Raw genomic sequence first — 14,585 nt, forward strand, 5'->3', positions numbered from 1 at the left:
ATTTCTGGCGAAGTAGAAAGCACATGAATCGTACTGTTCAATCACCCACTTCCCATACGCAACAGTAACTCATGGGTACCACAGATAACTTTGCCAAAGTTCTCTGACAAAGTTGAGACACGTGAAGCTTGCAGCTCCCGCTACATCGCTCTGACCAAGAAGGGTAAAAGAATTGCAAAGAAACAACACTAACAAAGTTTAGACACATAAATTTTGAAGGTCTAGCTACCATATTATTACCCACAAGGGTAAAGGAACAGTACCACTGCTGGATAATTGGAAAGTCCCGGTGTGTCAACCTCTGTGCTTCGTGGCAAGGTAGACTAGCAAACATGCCAACCTTTACTCACATTCAAGAAAACACTCCCAACAGGATTGCTTGCTCCAAAATCGAAGAGGCACCGCCCTCCGAATCTCGAGAGCCAGACTCTCAACATGATTACTTTCTCAAAAATCGAAGAGAGGGTAAAGAAACAGTACCGTTGCTGGATAATTGGAAAGTCCCTGTGTGTCAACCTTTGTGCTTCGTGGCAAGGTAGACTAGCAAACATGCCCAACCTTTACTCACATTCGAGAAAACACTCCTAACAATATTGCTTGCTCCAAAATCGAAGAGGCACCGCCCTCCGAATCTCGAGAGCCAGACTCCCAACATGATTACTTTCTCAAAAATCGAAGAGAGGGTAAAGGAACAGTACCACTGCTGGATAATTGGAAAGTCTCTGTGTGTCAACCTCTGTGCTTCGTGGCAAGGTAGACTAGCAAACATGCCCAACCTTTACTCACATTCGAGAAAATACTCCCAACAAGATTGCTTGCTCCAAAATCGAAGAGGCACCGCCCTCCGAATCTCGAGAGCCAGACTCCCAACATGATTACTTTCTCAAAAATCGAAGAGACACCGCTCTCCGAATCTCGAGAGCCAGACCCCCAGCAGGATTGCTTTCTCAAAAATCGAAGAGGCATCGTTCTCCGAATCTCGAGAGCCAGATCCCCGACAGGATTGCTTGTTCGAAAACCGAAGAGGCACCACTTTCTCAACTTCAAGAGCTGGATCTCCTTGGATAAAGCTTGTCTGTAATCTTCACACGCAACATCAGCTTTCCAGATACCACAGACCACTTTTTCAAAGTGCTCTGACAGAGTTAAAACATGTGAAGCTGGCAGCTCCCACTACCGTGTTATGACCAAGCAGGGTAAAGGAATAGTATTATTACTTGATGTTAGGGAGACTCCTATATATGTCGACCTCCATCCCTAACGGACAGGCAGACCTGCAAAAATGCTCAACCCTTTCTCTTATCTGAGAGGGCACTCCCAACGAAGCCTTTCGAAATATTCAGCTTTCTTTCCCCCCGATAATACCTCTGTAAACAAGCTATACTAGAGCAAGAATATCTCATATCATCAGGGTTAAAAGCAAGAGTATCCCATATCATGCTTTTTCCGTGTCTTTTCCTTTGGCCTTGTTCTTACCTCCAAGACAAGGAGAACGAGAGCAATCAGTCAGCACTTGGAATCAAGCTTCCAGCCAGGAACTGACTGCCTGGAACCCCTTACCTGATTACTTACCTGGCATTGCTCTCGAGTACTCATCTTCAACATCTTATGCTTCCAGGGAAGATACCGCATCTGCCTGAGGAACGGATAGGGCAAGTGAGAAGGATACAAGGAAGCATGTGGAGACAAGCGTAACAGCACACGTGCCGATACATCCACTACTCTGTCAAAAGCAAAAGTATCGCATATCAGCAGGGTCGAACGTACTCTAGATTTGATGGACTTGTTTTGACCCTCAAATTCTTCAGTCGGTCTTATACTCTGGAGGAAACCAGAAAACCCTGCAGCCCGGTTCAAGAATAAGCCTGTGGAAAGTTACTTCTTCAAAAGCAAAAGTATCCCATATCATCTCTTCTCATTTTTCTTCTCTTTATCCTTCATGCTGCCTGCAAGATAGGGAGAATGTGAACAATCAGCTGGAGCTCTGATTGCTTACCTTGTCTGTCACCTCTTTCAGCAGATCCCCTAGCCCGGCGACTTGGGGGACTCCTACTACATGGTTTGTATCGCGCTTGACCAAGCCTGAAACTACAAGTAAGCTTCAAGTGAAATTGATACATTACCTTGTGCATCTCCACCAGTTACAGATACCACCCCTGGATGGAGGAAGAGTACTTCCAGAGAAGATGCCACATCTACCTATGAGACAGATAAGGCAAGTCAAGACGATACCACACTCCAGTACTTAGAAGTTTCGTGGTTACGAGATCATTCTCCCACAATATTTCCTAATGTCATTTGTACTAAATCATTCACTTGTACTCACTAAAGGAGAGCTTGAACCTATGTACTTGTGTAAACCCTTCACAATTAATGAGAACTCCTCTATTCCGTGGACGTAGCCAATCTGGGTGAACCACGTACATCTTGTGTTTGCTTTCCTAATTCTATCCATTTATATACTTATCCACACTAATGACCGGAGCAATCTAGCGAAGATCACAAAAAGTGACCGTTTTCGCTACCTAGGATCTATCTTGCAAGAGAACGGAGAATTAGATGGAGATCTCAACCATAGAATACAAGCTGGATGGATGAAGTGTAAGAGTGCATCCGGCGTGTTGTGTAACCGTCGTAGGCCACTGAAGCTCAAGGGAAAATTTTATAGGACGGCAATAAGGCCAGCGATGTTGTATGGCACAGAATGTTGGGCGGTGAAGCATCAACACGTACACAAAATGGGTGTAGCGGAGATGAGGATGCTTCGTGGGATGTATGGGCACACGATAAAGGATAAGATTGGGAATGAGGATATCCGAGGTAAAGTAGGAGTAGCCAAAATTGAAGGAAATATGAGAGAAAATCGGTTCTGGTGGTTTGGACATGTGCAAAGAAGGCCTACTGACGCTCCGGTTCGAAAATGTGACTACGGGACAGAGGTTCAGGCCGAAGGGGTAGAGGAAGACCTAGGAAAACTTTGGAAGAGACCCTAAGAAAAGACTTGAGTACTTGGATCTAACGGAGGACATGACACAAAACCGAGCGCAATGGCGTTCTAGGATTCATATAGCCGACCCCACTTAGTGGGAAAAGGCTTTGTTGTTGTTGTTGTTGTTGTTGTTGTATCCACTAAAAATAGATTTGAAATTGCTGTCAAATTTGACACCAACTCCTTCTGCTTCTATTCCATGTCATGCCACAAGAATTGGCATTTAGTTTGGAAAACATTAGTGTTGTTTTTTTCCACCGTTATTGTTGATGTAGACTTTTTAACATTTCATTTGAAGATGTTTTAGACACTTTCTTTGTTAAAGCCAAACTTGTCCTGTGTCATGTATTCATCGACATCCAATGGCCGTACTAAATATGAGCAACCTCTTCGACATCCAATGACCGTACTAAACATGAGCAACCTCTTGTTTATTTGCTTAAGTGGACTATATATTAATACCACGTGGATTAGTGGATGCAATATTGACAACACGATAATTTAAATTGCATATTAATAGAATTATGATTGTCAACTAAAATCTTATTAAATTATCATTTAACTTTGTAATTAAAACTGAACATAAATAAAAAATATAAGTTGTAATGTAATTTCACACAAACTAAATTTTGCTCTATTTTTTGTAAGCCTCATTCACATGTGATTTAACATATTTTTAATATTAGAAATTAAAAAAATAAAAAGAAAACCTCGCTCTATCTCCCCTATTCTTATGTTCTCTCTCTTCCTCTCTCCTTCCATTTTAAAAACAAAAATAAGAACGTTAGGCTAATTTTATGTAAAGGACGAGATATCAGCCTAACGTTCATGTAAGCGAAAAGTTAATTTGATTGTCGGACGAATGAAATATAAGAACCAAACTGTTCCCAATCACAAAGCTGAAAACTTTGATGTCCAACGAATTCAAAAATAATATTTAATTTTCAAAAGCTGTGATGTTAAAAAAATTTAGAATATATTTGGTACTCTACTTGAAATTAACTTTTTAAACTTAATAATATTTTTTAAGTTTTAGGCTTTTAAAATTCGTTTGGTAGGATTATTTTGGAAAATTGAACTCAAAACTTACTTAAAGAAATAGCCTATTCTCTAAAACCACCAAAAGTGGGTTTCAGAGTTTTTAAACTTTAAACTCACAATTTTCCTTTTTCTCTCCTCCCTTCTCACTTCGAATCTCTCTTTTCTTCTGTCTCCTCTCTTTTTTCTTATTTCTCTTTCTCTCTCTCTCTTTCCTTCGATTCTCTCTCTTGTTTATCTCACCTTTGATCCTCTCTTTTTTTTTTTCCTCCTCTTTCTCCCTCTCCTGCAACCCCTCTTTGGATCTTTTTGTTCAATTTAAGTTTTCAAATTTAAAAACAACTTTAAATCTCATACCAAACAAGTTTTTGTGCCTTACATAAAATTATTTTCAAAAATTCGTAAGAAATGTTTTGAGAAATGATGAAAACTTTGATCCATTATTAACATTTGGTGGGTGAACGGATCCATTTTCAGCACATCCTCGTTATATCATGATTGTGTCTTTGATATGACCGATATGTCGTCAATTTGATTTCAATTATTTCGACAATTGAAACTATACGGACGAAATCGAAACCAAAGTAAACCTACAAAACCAAGATTGTTGTTTCCAGTACACCAAAAATGGGAAAGTACGTTCGGAAGAAAGACGTCAAATAACAAAAGAGCTACGCTAAACCTTTATCTTCTGCATCAAATCAAAACATCCAGTACCCACCTTGACTGGCAATCCAAGACAGATCCTAGCGGACGGGGTTTCCAAGTCATCCGTCTGTCCATGGTATGCTGCTTCCACAATGAACTTTGCCGCCGTCTCAAAAGACATTTTCTTAAACGGAGATATCGACTCTGCGATGCCTCCAAATCTATTCATTGGACGATAACCACCCGTATGAGTCATGTAGTCAGCTATGATTGTAAGGTGCCTAATGTTGAGGGATATCCCGTAAGACTTGAAAACATTCACAATTTCTCTGATGATAGTTTCCCTGGCGGCTTCTACTCCGTAAGTGTTTCAGCATAGCATGTATGTTATTGGAATATAAATACCTGACATCAAGAACATCTTGCAATTTCCAAAATGTACGGAAATCCACTCCAGTGGTCTGCAGAGCTGCCATCTCCTTCTTTTCCTTGGATGAATAGCTTTGTTTATTCTCAGGATCCTTTCCGTATAAGAGGACTTGATTTTCGTCACAAGTAATTTGTTTACAGTCAGCTACATTGCCAGATCTTTGCATACAAACCTTCTGGGCTGTCCGCTGAGCAATCTACATAACATAATTCAAACAGTTTTCAACACAGGGCTGAAAGAGAGAATGTATAACAATAAACTAAATAGGGACTCCGAACGCCACATCAAATCATAATTTTACTCATAAGTTGACGCAATTTTGAACACGCTCTTTTAAAATTTCGATAACTTTATTAGGGCAATGTTTATGTTGATGGAACAATCCCACATTAGGTAATGGCAATAAGTGGTGACGGCTGAGTGTGTTATGTAGGCAAGTTTTCTAATGAAATTTAGAGGAAGAGTAAAATTGAACGTACCTGAGCCAGCAAAATATGAGGTTCATCTGTAAATTTAAAATGGACCTCAAAGTGGAACCCGTTCGCTGACACAAATATTGACCTGTCAGTCTCTTTTCTTACTAACTGTGCTCTGACCTCCTTTTTAATTGTGGCTCCTGATTTGTTCTTCTTCTCCTCTGACTTGGGCTTAGGCAGGTCCCCAGCTTCTTCTAAAGGACTTTCAGACTTTTCATCGATAACATCTACAACCCCAAGTGCATCATCCTTACCATTTTCAATATCATTCTCCTCATCATTCTCAACTTCATCTCCATCTGTCAGATCTCCATCTCTCACCTCAACTTCACATCCATCTTCATAGTCCATCTCATCAAAAGCTTGCAGCTTTCGCTTCTGTGCATCCAGACCAAAATCCTTAAGCCCCTTCACCATCATCTGCACCATCATTGTCGTCGTCTTCTTCCTGATGTTGATGTCTGCCTTTAGAAATATTTTCATCCGTCTCATTTGACCCCTTTTGTGGTGTATCAATGACTATTTTTATACCCCTAATTTTAGAAAGCAAGAGCACATGACTTTGTATGGCGTCTTCCAGCACCCTAACACAACCTCCAGGATTTCCTCCCAATCTTCTGATATATCTTGAACGATGTTTTGAAGATGTTCAAGTATGTGGAGTTTCATTTAAGTTTATAAATACGGCAAGTTTCAAGACCCTGAAGGACATATGGCAACAAAGTAACTTCCATACTCTCTACTAAGTCTGCCACAGTGATCTTCTTCAGCTTATCAGCTAGATGCTGAGCTTCCTCCCTGCACATAACAATACAGTGGTTCAAAGTCCATAAATACAACACATGGTCGCCGTACTGTCTATAAACGTTTCCAAGTGACAAAAAGCAAGAAGACATGTAAATCATTAAAGTTCAACAATTGGATAACACAATCACAGCGGGGTTCAGCAACAATAAACACTGAGAAATTCAATTACATAAGCTCTTCTAATGAGAACAAATTAAAAGTTTTTTTTTTCTCCCATCAATAAACACCATTTTCTGGGCACCTCCTTAATCATAGGCAAGCCTTTTCCCCGCAAGGACAACTACCTTCTTTTATTTTTCTCCCAGAAACCCTCTTCCAATAATCCATTGTCTACAAAATAAAGGTTAATTTTGACTTTTTCAAGTGCAAGCAACTTTTATAGAACAAAGAATGAGATGCATATTTTAATATTCAACTGAAGCAAAATAAAGTAGGTTCATATATGAGTATAACTACGTATCACCAACTGTAGCTTTGCGATAAAAGTTGCATTGGAGTTGAGAGCAGTGTTCTAAAAGTCCCCGCCTAGGGTCTCCTAGGCGCTAGGCGCTAGCCACCACTGCAATTAATCCTTAGACGTTTAAAATATAAGAAAAGGGCACCTAGACTCGCATAGGATCCCACCTAGACCCACTTAGGTGTCCACCTAGCCCGCAAGATAGGCGGGCCTAGGTGGGTCTAGGCGGGTTGGGTGGTTCTGAATTTTTTGCTAATTTTTTTTTATTTAAGAAAATGGCTTAGGGTAACGATTCTCACTTAGATAAAAAATAGATAACTTCCAATTTGCATTTCATGGTTTCGATAAATTGTAAGAGACCTGTTATACTTGGATGAACAGTCATTATATGTTTGTTCCCATGTCTCAATATGTTCTAGTACTTTATAATTTATATATCATTCTATTTTGCAATTTATGTTTTGTAATACAATTATGTATTTTCTTACGTAGACACGTATCTATATAATATATAATAAATTTATGAGAATTGTTATTGGCACTCCAAAAATCTCATTTTGTGCTCTTAACTTTCTATAATTAGAAAGAAAAATACACTTGCGAGGATTGTAAATTGGTATTTTTGGAGTGCTAATAACAGTAACAACTGCCTAGCATCCGCCTAGTTCCGCCTAGTACCTGAGGCGCTAAGCCTACCCGCCGCCTGACTAGCACCAAGCGCCTTTTAGAACCTTGGTTGAGATAGAATGAAGCCTTCCCATAACCTACCCTCACTTTAACTATGAATAAGAGCTTTTAGTAAAAACAAGCTTTTACATAGCTTGTGGCAATCCCTTTGAAATTTATAAGAATCAATCTGTAATGTTGGAAAAGTTTACTTCAAGATCAATGACAATAAACTATGAAAAAAATATAATTTAAAATTTAAAAATAAAAAGCAAAAGTCGTTCATCAGAACGAATTAAGGACTCACTTTGATCTCCCTTTTTGCAATGGACATGTCATAACCGGAGTCTTACTCTCATTTGCAGCAGTCATTAAAATCTCTTGAAGACGAGGGATTCCTAGGGTCACATTCATTTCACCTCTTTCGGCAAGATGGAAAGTATTCAGTCTGAAAACAATAAGCAAAAGATACTTATCAAAATTAATAAAATCATGGTTCATAAATAAAGCACATAACTAGACTCATTTCGTTGTACAATAAAACTAAATATAAATAAAGAATTTCTTTTTGTTTTGTTTTGTTTTGTTTTTTTTTGAAAAAACAGATTATTGCTGAGAAAATAGGATTAAAGAGGAAGTGACTGCCACATCAATGAGACAAAAACCAATGTAGAAGGGAAAATCTAGCTAATGCTAAAAGAGGCTCCTACCAATAGACTCCAAACAGCATTGTTTTAAGCAAAATGTGAGCTCAGGGGTAAAGTGACCCAAAGTGACTTTTAGGGGCGTCACCACAACTTTCAGGGTGAAATAGTTATTAAGCCTATGTAACATTCACTCTAGATACAGAACCGAAACAAATACTATGTAGGCATTGGAGTAATTAACCCTTAACCAATGAGCAGAATTCAAAATGACATGAAACTTACGTCATCTGAGTTGAAGGTTCCCCTACTGACTCTCCATTAAAATCAAGAAATCTGAGTTGAAGGTTCCCCTACGGTTCTGTTTTTACACTTAAACTGCATGTTGGACCACCAAAAGATTAAAATATTAAGTTTGAACATAAAAATTAATAAATGAAAACCAACAAATAGCAAGCAGTGAAGTTACATAGTAAAAAAAATGAAATAGGAAACTCTAGAACTAAAATAGTAAAACATTTAACAGAGAACTTGAAAAATAAAACATTCACTAACCAGTAGCAGTTTTGCTATTGTACATAACATTTTTGTACTCTTGAAGATCCCTCCACTGCCGAATTGTCTTTGAGGGGTCGGACTTGGTAACAACAGACTCTTGCAAAGAATTATTTGCCTGCACCACCTTACTTAATAAAACGGTTTGAGGATGCTCCATCACCTAAAATGTGAAAACATAACCAAACAGATAGAATTCAGAGAAGGTGGTGGGACATAAATCGTTGTATTGCTGACTTGCAGTACTATTTTCTCTAAAGGATTTCCATAATTCTATTATTTTTAACTTAAAAAGAAAAGAAGAAGCTTTCCTAAGAAAAGGTTCATAAATGCACAATGACAATATAGTATGTGGCGCACAAACCAAGAACGCCAATGGAGGGTTGAAGGAAAAAAAAAAAACAACTTAAAAATAAAGGCAAAACATTCAACAAAGTTGCTTCAAAGAGCAAATCAATTTTGACCTTAAGATTGGGAAGTCTATCAATCGAAACCTACAAAACTGCCTCTTCAACTGGATTACCATCCAGTTACCAAAGGACCTTACAATCACAAAGATTAAATCGAAACCAATTGTCAATCATGGAGAGGCCCAAAGATCTTTTAAATCTTAAGCAAGACAACTTCCCAACGTGAGATATAGTTTTAATGAAACATATAAGTTTAGAAAGAGTGATGGTGTCCCTAATATACGTACAGAATCACCATCCCTGGATGGAGGACGAAATTTGATTGGTGGCGCAAGTACAGTCTCTAAAAAAACATAGAGTGACCTGCTTTTCTTCCAATTCCTTGGCATTGGATATCACCAATAAAAGAGCAGAACTCAGCTTCATTTTCCCACAAAAGCTTTATGATGTCTTGAACCTGAAAGAAATTAGAGATTGTGAAGCTCTACCTTCCTAATAAGAATAAGGTTTATTTTGAATGTCCACATAGCATAGACTTTGGTCAATGACAGCAATTATAGGTTAATATTCTCATTTATCATAGTGTCATTGTCATGCCAACACTGGCATGGACCTGTTTCGGTAATAGATCTCCCGACAAGGAAATTGTCTGATTAAGGAACTCACTTGGCACTTTGCTCCGTTCTCCTTTGTGATTTTTTGTATCATTGTTGTCAACATTTTCATCCTCATCCTCATCCCCTTCATCTTGACCAGTTAAGGGTCCCACTAGGTTGCACCCTCTGATAACATTTTCTCTTGCATTTTCAGTGCCACTCTACATCACCGGCCCACAAAGGAGAAAGCTAGTGATAAATACAATACAAGGATGAGAAATGTGTAAATTATAATATATAGTATAGACCTGTCCATGTGTTTTAAGACAAAGAGATAAATAGATCGGCAATTTGGTAATCAATATATATATATAGAGTCTATATTTTACGCCACATTATAAGCCAATGAAAATGTGTTTGTAATTGATGAAAAGAAAACAAAGGAAAATAACAAGAAGCATAATAACAATACAATCTTATTTTCTTTATTTATAAAAACTCAAGAAAAGACTTAGAGTAAGACCCTAAGAAAAGACTTAAGAGTATTTGGATCTAAACATGACACAGAACCGAGCGCAATGGCGTTCTAGGATTCATATAGCCGACCCCACTTAGTGGGAAAAGGTTTTGTTGTTGTTGCTGTATAAAAACTCAAAATTCATTAAAAAGAGAAAGACGTACAACACAGGGGGCAGGGTGTGTTGAAAAAACCTGCACACTAGACCTTGTTCTTTAATGTAACCAACGGCAATAGACTAAACTAGCAAATATTAGAAAACTTAGAAACACACAAGAATTATACTGGTTCGGCAGAACTTTTGCCTACGTCCAGTTGTGATTTCTCTAGGTAGAGAAATCACTGCTCCTTTGATTAATAATAGAGATTACAGAACTTTTGCAAACCCTAGAACTAATCTCAAAACTCTTAGCTGTCTAGCTGTTTTCTTTTTCTCTTAAAAAATCAGCCTTGCCGCACCCTATTTATAGACATAGGGTTGGCTTACATGTCCCAAAGCTAATTGAATTCCTATTTCTAAGTGGATTAGGAAATTACACTTATCCAAATCCAAATAGACTTCTAGAAATCCAAACCTAAATTGAATAAGGAAACTGAAATTCCTTCCTAATCCCTGTAGGACAAGAATCGGTATACCTCTAGCTCTCCTAAAACAATCCTAAACCAACTAGGACATATTTGACGAGCCAAAATCCTAACAGGGTGAACCCCAGACCCAGCAAAAGAAACAGCAAAACAGGACCCAACAGAAACAAAACAAAAGGACAAAACTAATTAACGGCATCCCTGTTAGAATAAATAAATAGCACCAGTTCTTAAAATTTAAAGAAACTGAAGCCCCTGAAGAATCCCAAAAACAAACTCTCTCTACATCTTCCAACTTAGGCCTTTAAGAAATCTCCTATTTCTCTCCATCCAAACAAACCAAAACAATTTCAATACATCACATTGACTTAGCACCAAAGAACCCTTTTCCTTCCTCCTACACTAGTGTGAGTTCAATATATTAATACCACACTCATGAGTATGATATATTGAATTCATAAGTCTAACATATTGAACTCATGAGTTCAATAAATTGGTATCACACTCAAATTTTCCGGCCCACTATAGAAGTGTGATTCCTATGAGTTTAGTATATTGGTATCACACACACTTTTCCGGCCTACTATGGACGGCCTTAGAGGGCTTGAAACCAAGCCAACTAGATTTTCTAACATCAAGTTAGCTGAAAATGTGAATTACAAGAAAAGAACAGAGAAAAAAAAAAAGAGCAACTCCAAAAGCATGAATACATGTTTGATGAGCCTAACTAGATTCAACGATGCATAATTAATCCAAAACTATCCATGCCAAGATCTGAAAATCCCATACCATTCGAATTCCACCCATGTTAAGCTCTAAGAGATAAGGGTACAAGGGAGTAATGGAAAATACTAGAAGTATGGATAATCAATAAGAAAGAGAACACAAATATCAGTCACCATACCACAAGTCTTCCAAAACCCTTCCCTACCACAAAGACAACTGAAAAAAAATGAAGAACAATAACCTAAGAGAGATATTTCCAAGGACATTGCTGCCTAGGGATAAGACTATAAACCTAAATTTGCAAACATTATGGGAAAAAAATATATCAGTCTCGCATAGACTTGGTTGACACAATTTTATCTTATGCTGAATGGGGTAGACAAAAAGCATAATTTACTATAAGCCAAAAATTTTGTTCCACTTTCCATTCCACCAGTATTGACAATTTTGTGTGTTAAGAAAAGTTCGTAAGGCAATCATTAAACTTTGGAAAAGTGACTGATAAGACTCACAAAACAAAAATTATAAGTATATTTTTTATATACCACTTTTCGACCATGAGTTTAAAAGTTGACAGAAAATAAGCATGCTTCTCAGTTAAAAAACTATTTAAGCAGATGCTAGTAGATAATTCATAACTCCTCTAGCAGCTTCAAGCACTAAGGATGGAAAATCATACCATTTGAAACCATTCAAAAGTAGGTTTGCTGATTTTGGGATTCTTTGCCTGGCAGTTGTTGCAGTCCTTCCCTTGTTTAGGCAAAGCCTTGTCAAAAACAGACATTAGATCTGTAAACTGAAGAGAAGTCCATCCTTGCTGCTTTGCATGCTTGTCACTGTGACTATCTCCCTCATTGCAGTCTGAGTATTCACTAGGAGTCAGAATCTAACATTTTAGCCCCAACAACGTCACCTTCCATTATGAGTTTTAATTGGGAAACAGCTTTCTCAACCTTAATCAATCAAAAATAGCACAGAAGAGAATGGGGAAATTAGAGCAGAAATGGTCCCAGTATAAACTTCTGAATGCAATGAAATTAAGGAACGGCACAAAAGACTATGGCCTCAAGAAACTAATTCTATTTAATCAAAGTTCAATTACTTGTGTTCGGACTGTCCGAAAATGGTAGCAGAAGAAACACATTCTTTGTAGAGGTTTGTACAGAGTATTGTACAGCAAGGGATTATAAACTGGCAAAGCGAGGTCAATATGACCACAATGACCCAGGCAATTACGTGACTTCTCACCACATGTTCCCCAACTGCATAGAAGTGAAGGGCTAAATCAATCAACTGTAAGTCAAAACATCAGGAGCTCTTTTAACTATGACAAACTCACCAACCAAAAATCAACTACTTATGGGCCGCTTGATAACTATTTCAGCTTTTAGTTTTTAGTTTTTTGTACAGTGATACCAGGAAAGAATATGGGATAAATGACGAATGGTGAAGGAATGAAGGTGGAAGAAATGTTAAAGGAATGTCTACGGAGTGACACACAAAATGTCAAAATGAAAACTAAAAACCAAAAACTGAAAACAATTTTAAGTTGTTTTCACTTTCAAGTTTTTATTTCATATAATCTCCTTCATTTCTCCCCCCATTCCTCCCACCGTGTCCCATCGTCCTTCTCCGTTCCTCATTCCTTATTCCCTCTTTACATACTTGGTGAAAACTAAAATTACAAGATAAAACGCACTCCCATTTGAATTATGTGTTTACAGAGTATAAATCCAAACAATGAAGCTAACAAACGAACACGAAAAGAATGCAAAGACTGGCACGAAAATTGGTGTTACCTTTCGCAGGGTTTGTCATCAATTGGGCCCAGTGCCTTATCGTATAGCCCACCGGCCACGGGGTTTCATAATTGAGTAAGGAGAGATGGGTCGGTAACCCTCAGAAAGCTGTGCTGTCGCACCTCCTCGTCAGTTAAGAAAGCAAACTTAATCGCCTCCGTTGACGCCATCGGAACCTGCGATTAAAGGTCGGATTTTCAGATAAATTACAGAAGAATTAAGCTTTCCCATTATACTCAACGCAGAAACACCACGACCCACTGAATCAAAATTCGAATGTAATACGTTTACACACGTATTTTAGAGAGAGAGAGAGAGAGAGAGAGAGACCTCTGAGGAAGCCATGCCGACTGCGGCGAACTGTGAAGGAATAAGAAGGCCGGCGGCAGAGGAAGAAGAGGAGAGAGGAACGTTTGATTTGAGAGAGAGAGAGAGAGGGTTTAAGAGAGGGTTTAAGAATCCACCATTAAAATTAATTAAAAATAAATTTGATACCTGATGTCAATAGGGTGGATTTTTTTGCCAAATTGCCGTGCCAACCGTACCATACCGATTTTGTGTCAAATGTTTTGTACCAATCGGTAATGGTACGGTATTGTACTGTACCGAAATTTCATGGTACGGTATTGTACTGTACCGAAATTTCATGGTACGGTATTGGTAATGGATACCATTACCACGGTATTACCGTATCATACCGAAAATACAATATAATATATCATTTATAAATTATATAATAGATAATTATATAACACATATTTATAATATTCCAATAATTTGAAAATAAAACCCTACTTATATTAGCATTGTTGTTGTTGACTTTGATCTCTTGAAATTGTGGAAATCAAACAAAAAGAGTTCCTAATTCTTTCACAAATAGCCAAAATATCTTTGTAACCCCCACTTCTATTATTGCTAGTGAAAATGCATTTAGCCTAAGGAGGAGGGTTGTGGACCCTTTTAGGGTATCCTTGACTCCTAAAATAATAGAGGCACTAGTGCGTACTAGTGGTTGACTTAGGTCAGATGAAGTAAACTTCTACAAGGAATCAACGAAAGATATGCTTCAATTTTACAAGGAAATGGAAGAGAAAACAAGAAAGATATGCTTTAATTTTTTCAATAAATTTGTTATTAAATGGTTTTCAACTTTAATTCTTCTTGCTACTAATTAATATGTTTTCTTTGTTTGTAATGTAGGCTTGACACAAACTCAATCTTCTACAAGTTCAATGCCTCCTC

The 14,585-nt window shown here is 37.8% G+C and overlaps 1 pseudogene; it reads right to left on the bottom strand.

Annotated features, from left to right (window-relative positions):
- Window positions 1-4,548: 4,548 nt before the first annotated feature.
- On the bottom strand, window positions 4,549-13,784 carry LOC126598980 (DNA-directed RNA polymerase I subunit 1-like; annotated as a pseudogene).
- Between the last annotated feature and the right edge of the window lie 801 nt (window positions 13,785-14,585).

Source organism: Malus sylvestris, chromosome 14 (genome assembly GCF_916048215.2).
Source record: "Malus sylvestris chromosome 14, drMalSylv7.2, whole genome shotgun sequence".
Lineage (NCBI taxonomy): Eukaryota > Viridiplantae > Streptophyta > Magnoliopsida > Rosales > Rosaceae > Malus > Malus sylvestris.